Genomic DNA, 6,340 nt, shown 5'->3' on the forward strand with positions numbered 1-6,340 from the left:
AGCAAAGGAAACCATCAACAAAACAAAAAGGCAACCTATATGGAGGTACTTGCGAATGATATATCTGGTAACAGGTTTATATCCAAAATATATGAAGAACTTACATAAATCAACACCAAAAAAAAAAAAAAAAAAAACAAACCCAAGTAATCTGATTAAAAGGGGCAGATGACATAAACAGACTTTTTCTCCAAAGAAAACCTACAGATGGCCAACAGGCACATGAAAAGACACTCAACATCACTTATCATCAGGAAAATGCAAATCAGAACCACAATGAGGTATCACCTCACATCTGCCAGAATGGATAAAATCAAATCTCAAGAAACAACAAGTATTGGCGAGGATGTACAGAAAAAGGAACCCTCGTGCACTGTTGGTATGAAAGCTAACTTGTGGAAATGTAAATTGGTGCAGCCACTGTGGAAAACAGTATGGAGGTTCCTCAAAACACTAAGAATAGAAGCACAATAGGATCCAGCAATTCCACTTCTGGGTATTTGCCCCAGGGTGGGGAAGAAACACAAAAAACTAACCTAATCCATGTGTCTGCTGATAGATGAGTAAATTAAAAAGATGCATATTCATTGTATATACACACAGTGGAATATTATGCAGCCATAAAAAAGAATGAGGTCTTGCCATTCATGACAACATGGATGGATCTAGAGGGTACTATGTTAAGGGAAATAAGCCAAAGAAACACAGTTATCACATGATATCACTTGTAGGTGGAGTCTTTTTTTTTAAGCTTTATTTATTTGACAGACAGAGATCACAAGTAGGCAGAGAGGCAGGCAGAAAGACAGAGGAAGCAGGCTCCCCGCTGTGCAGAGAGCCTGATGCTGGGCTCGATCCCAGGACCCTGAGATCGTGACCTGAGCCGAAGGCAGAGCTTTAATCTACTGAGCCACCCAGGCGCCCCTAGGTGGTCTTTTAACAAAACAAACAGAAGAGAAACAGACCCTAAAATAGAGAAAAGTAATAGTTGCCAAAAGACAGGGGCTTTGAGGAGTAAGTGAAACAGGTGAAGGAGAGTAAGAGGTACAAACTTCCAGTTATAAAATAAATAAGTCATGGGGATGCAAGGTATAGCATAGGAAATATAGTCAATAATACTGTAATGACTTTTTATGGTGACCGATGGTAACATGCTTATCATCGTGAGCACTTCGTAACATATAATTTTTGGATCAGTACATTATATACTTGAAACTAATACTTCAATTAAATATCTTGAAAACTAGGGGTGCCTGGGTGTCTCGTTTGGTTAGTGTCTGACTCTTGGTTTCAGCTCAGGTCATGATCTCAGGATTGTGAGACTGAGCCCAGGGGTGGGCTCCTTGCTCATCAGAGAGGATGCTTCCCCTCTCCCTTTGCCCCTCCTATGCTCATGCTCTCTCTCTCTCTCTAAAGCAAACAAATAAATCTTTTAAAAATCTTAAAAAATAAAGCCATGGTTAATCTTTTCAATAGAAGAGCACTGAAAATTGGGTCATGAATTGAGTTTTAAGCCTATCCCCCTCATGTGCATTTAGACCTTGAGGAAATTATTAACTTTCCTAAGATTCGGGTTTTTATCTGAAAGAATATATCTGCTGCTGTTATTCCATAGGAAAATTATGAAAAACCACAAGAAATAACAAGAAATAATGTGTTTAAAACATTTTTAGAAATCTTAAACCAGTATAAAAATATGAGGCCTTAAAAAAAAGTTTGGTTTTGTTCTTATCCCCACCTTTAGACTTTTCCAGCCAGGCATAAACCTGTTAACAATATTCTATTTTTGGAGGATACATTTGGGGTTATTTATGGGTTATAGGGAATCAACTTCCTATAGTGAGAAAGATATATTCATTAACAAAATATAGAAATCATTACAAATATTCTAGTCTTTTATTAGTAACCAGTCATTCCTTACCTGTAATGTGGTTTTTTAAAATGTTATACTGAGAAAAAGTTGCCTCTTCACTGCTTTTTATTCAGTTGCGCATATCATTTTATACTTTGAACTTGTTTATTGAGGAAAAATATGTAGCTTCACCAATTTAACGAAGTACACAAAGTCAAGTGACCTTGATTTTTCAGTTGCTGCCAGCAGTCTCTGAAAGATGAATGAGCAAAACATCACTAGGTCTGACTCTATTTAATGTATTATCTTTAATTGACAATGACAGTCTATAAAATAATTTTATGCTTTTATGATTTCCTGTGATTCTCTGAAAATAAAAAAAAAGAAGTTGCAATTGCTGCTCATAAAAGGGGAGACAGAGTTTGGAGTTCTAATTCAGACAAGTTAACTGCACACTAAGTTAAAAATCAATACTCCTTAAAAGAACATAACAGAATCTAGAGCCTATATATCCTATTATTCATAATGTCAGGGGGTACTAGATGTGAAGAGACAGAAAAACATGACCCAAACTCAAGAAGAGAAGAAACAGTCAACACAGTGAGTACAAGACCAAATATTGTACTTACCAGGGATTTTAATCAGCTCTCTTGTTTAAAATCTGATTCAACAGGGGTACCTGGGTGGCTCAGTAGGTTAAGTGTCTGAGTCAATTTTTGCTCAGGTCATGATCTCAGGATCATGAGTCTGAGCTGCGCATGGGGCTCTGTGCTCAGCGGGGAGTCCGCTTGAGATTTTCTCTCTCCCTCTCCCTCTGCCCTACCACCCGACGCTCTCTCTAAAATAAACAAATAAATCTTTAAAAATAAATAAACGAAATAAAGTCTGATTCAGTAATTCATCAGAATCTCCCAGCATTTTTGTTGTTCTCTTGTTTCCCAGGCTCTTTCAGTCCATTATGCAGCTTCTTGGGAAAGCAGTTTTAGGTTTTCCTAAAGATAGGCAATTATGGAACATACAGTATTTCACTCTGAACTTGGTTTACATCCTTCTGGGATGCTTTTAAGATATTTTTGGTCTCAGCAACTTGGAACTGCAGGGATTTTGAGGATTCTTTGTCTGTGTCTGTACTTGAAGGCAAGCCATGATCTCTCTATGAAACCAAAGTTTAGGGAGCTTACACACAGGTGGAAGTCCCCAAGTGAAGAGGTAAATTTGTTCCTTTTTTAATGAAGTGCTACCAAAAGAGTTTCTAACTGCAGAGGACTAGCTTCCTCTGCAGGTGACCTACAGGCTTCACAAGTTTGTGTCAACAGTTTAATCTTCAGAGTGAATTCATGATATTCTTCAACCTGGGCAGAAAAATCTTTTGGCTGCCTTTTTCTTCTTCCTTTAAGTACCTTCTCTTTATCATAAAAAAAGAAGCATCTACCAGAATCTCCTAGGAAAACCTAAAGATACAATGGAGCCTGACTCAAATATTTGGAAAACAGCATCACAGTACCATAGAGTTGCTCCAGGACCAGCTAGAAAGACATGTTTACAGACATCAGCCAGCCATCCACAGGTCCAAAGGGCACTGCAGTTCTACCTCTGATTGCCGGTAGCCTGTGAGCCACATCTTACACAGAGAATCTTGTGGATTGTTCTGATTCCAAGCCAAATAAGTGCCTGGCAAAGAGGAGAGACTTGGGGGAAGGGAAGGCCTGCTAGATGCCGTAAAACAGTACTCAAATGCTCTAATTTTGCTCCGTTTGCTGCACAAATAGAAAGTGGCATTAGTTGTAGAATGCATTTGGAGATGTGGAAAGGACTGATTACAGCCAGAGGAGGTCAGCCAATGAGCTCTGGCCAGACTATAAGCTCCACCTGGCCTTGCAACTAACCCGGGTCAGATCAGCCCCATACCAAAACGCCTTTGCTCGAGACTATGTCAGAGCAAACTGGTGAGGCTTATCAAGGTCACAGGGACCATCTCCCTCACTAAAAGCTCCATCCCTCATTTGTCCTTGGTTAACACAGGGAGGCAGGCCGAGTAACAGAAAAAACAGTAACTCACCAAAAGTAGTAATTAAGAGACCTGATTTTCCATTGTAAGAATTTAGATGTCAACTGGAATTATCAGTATCTTAAAATTTCAAGGATTTTCTGTGGAGCCAAAATGTTCCTGTTCAATCCAATTGTCCTAAAGGGGATTACTCTCCTCTCATTCTGACACAGTCATCCAGGCCCCTTCCCTCATGGAGCCCTGTTATCTGGAACATATGCTTCCCAAGCCTGCCCTAGGGACCATCCACCTGGTCACCTTCGGGAGTGTGGGCATCTTCTGAAAAAGGAGATTTCCCTTTTACCAGTTAAATTTGCCACCTCTATTTCTTTAAACTACATCTCACTCTCTTAGTATCTCTCTGGCAGGCTTAAACTCAGAGCCTCCTGGTCCAACACTCAGGACTACCATGGGTGACTCACCCCCAATACTTTTACCATGAGGAAACCAAGAATTTGTTGGCCAAATCCCATCTGGAGGTCTTAGAGGGCACCAAGGTTTGTGCTGCATGTTCCCCCACGGATGTGGAAGGTACAGGTCTCTGACCAGGGGAGAAGGTGGCCAAATGCCTGATGAAGTGGTATTTTTTTCTCCTTTTCATATTTAATTTTTATTCAAAAAAAACTTATTTTAGAGTTTGTAACCTATTTCAGAAAATAAAGAATTCGGCCACTGTGGGGATTAAAACACAACAACAACAGAGAATGGAGATGGTTCTAGACAGAACTCGTTAGGTTGCAAGTCACAGATACTTTACTGGAAGCAGTTTAAGTCAAAATAAGGACTTGGGACACAATCACTGGAGGGGGACTCAGAATGGGAGAACTGCAAGGGTCGTGGCATCCCTTAGAACCTCAAGTCAGAAGTGGGGACTCACCACTCCCAGGAGTCCTGCTGTCTCTTGTTTCTGATTCTTAAAAAAGAAAAGAAAGAAAGAAAAAGAAGAAAAAGGCCTCTGGGTTTCTGTGGGCTGGCTCCACTTCTCGGGCTTCTCCGTGGGGCAGGAACATAGAGAACAACTTCAGCAGACAAGGAATTTCAGTCAGCTACTACAGCTATGATGAAGGTCGGGGAGGTTCTCCGGAGGAGGCCACAACTACAGGAAGATGACAAGTAGCTCCGCAATCACCTCTGTCTACCCGAGTTATGATTTCTTGGAGAATCTGGGGTGCTCACAGGACTGCACCACCAGGAGAAGCTACAGAATTTACCAAAGGACCCTGCTGAAACCACCAACGTGTGCAGTTCTATTTCCGGGAAGGGGTTCTGCCGAGGGAAGTCTACGGCAGCTGCCCGTGCTGTGACCTCTCAGCCAGAGTATGTCGATCTGGTAAGCCAGAAGCAGTGGTTCTCTGGAACAGAGAGGGCTTGCTAAGGCCATCTTGGGGTCAGCACATGTGAGGAGACCTTACGTCACATTTCTGGATTGCTTATCCCCGTATCTGTAGCAAGTCTGTGTGATGATTCTGTAGTAACGGACAGAGTGGTACATAAAGAAAATCCAAAGTAGAACCAATGCAGTTCACTGATAAGACACTGGAATAAGGAGCCTGCCTGAGCGGAGATTACTAATATGTCAATGGAAACAGGCAGAGCCAGCCCAAGATTTTGCTCTTGGAGATAAGAACAATTACTTTAGACTTAAAGCAGCTCACTGACCTGGGCATGTCCTCCATGCCACTGATTCGGGCATCTATCAGACACCTGATCAGATCTGGGGTCAATGCAAACCTGTTAAATTTTCAGTAAATATTCCAAGAGGGTCTTGGATAACCTGTGTTTAAGACAGTGCCTGGGGAATGGCAGATACTCACTATCTGTAGAATGAGGAAACAAACACTCTAGGGAATGCCATGTAAAGACTGTAAAGACATGTAAAGAATGGTGCCAGCAATGGTAGTCCCATTTATCTGTGCCAAACACGAGCTAAACAATTGCATGAATTATCTCAGTTAATTCTCCCAACACACCTATGAGCCAGCCCCTATCTTTGTCCCCCTTTAATATGAGGAAAGTGAGGTAGAGAGAATTTAAAGAGAGGTACAGTATGTAAGTACACACCCATTTGACATCTTGGTCAACTAGAGTTGAAAAAAAATCAAGATATACAGTTTAATCACTACGCCAAGAGTCATGCATGGGCACACACTCAAGACGGGACTTCCCAGATCACCATTCCACGAGGTAACACCAGCATCCCCCAAAAAATTATGCACAGACTGAAAATGAAATTCCCATGAAGAAAACACATGAACAGAAAAACATTTTCCCTCTCTCCCCCCAAATGCTAAACCAGAAGACAAGCTAATATTACATGGCAGAGGTGAGAGTTGCTGGGGGTGGGGTGCTCGTGAGATGCAAGGAATTTTTTTTTAATGCCGGCAGAAACTCCCCTAAAGAATGCTTCTGAGGCAGAAACGAAATGACATGTTCCCACAAAG

The sequence above is a fragment of the Neovison vison genome, chromosome X (assembly GCF_020171115.1).
Source record: "Neovison vison isolate M4711 chromosome X, ASM_NN_V1, whole genome shotgun sequence".
In the NCBI taxonomy this organism is placed as follows: Eukaryota; Metazoa; Chordata; class Mammalia; order Carnivora; family Mustelidae; genus Neogale; species Neogale vison.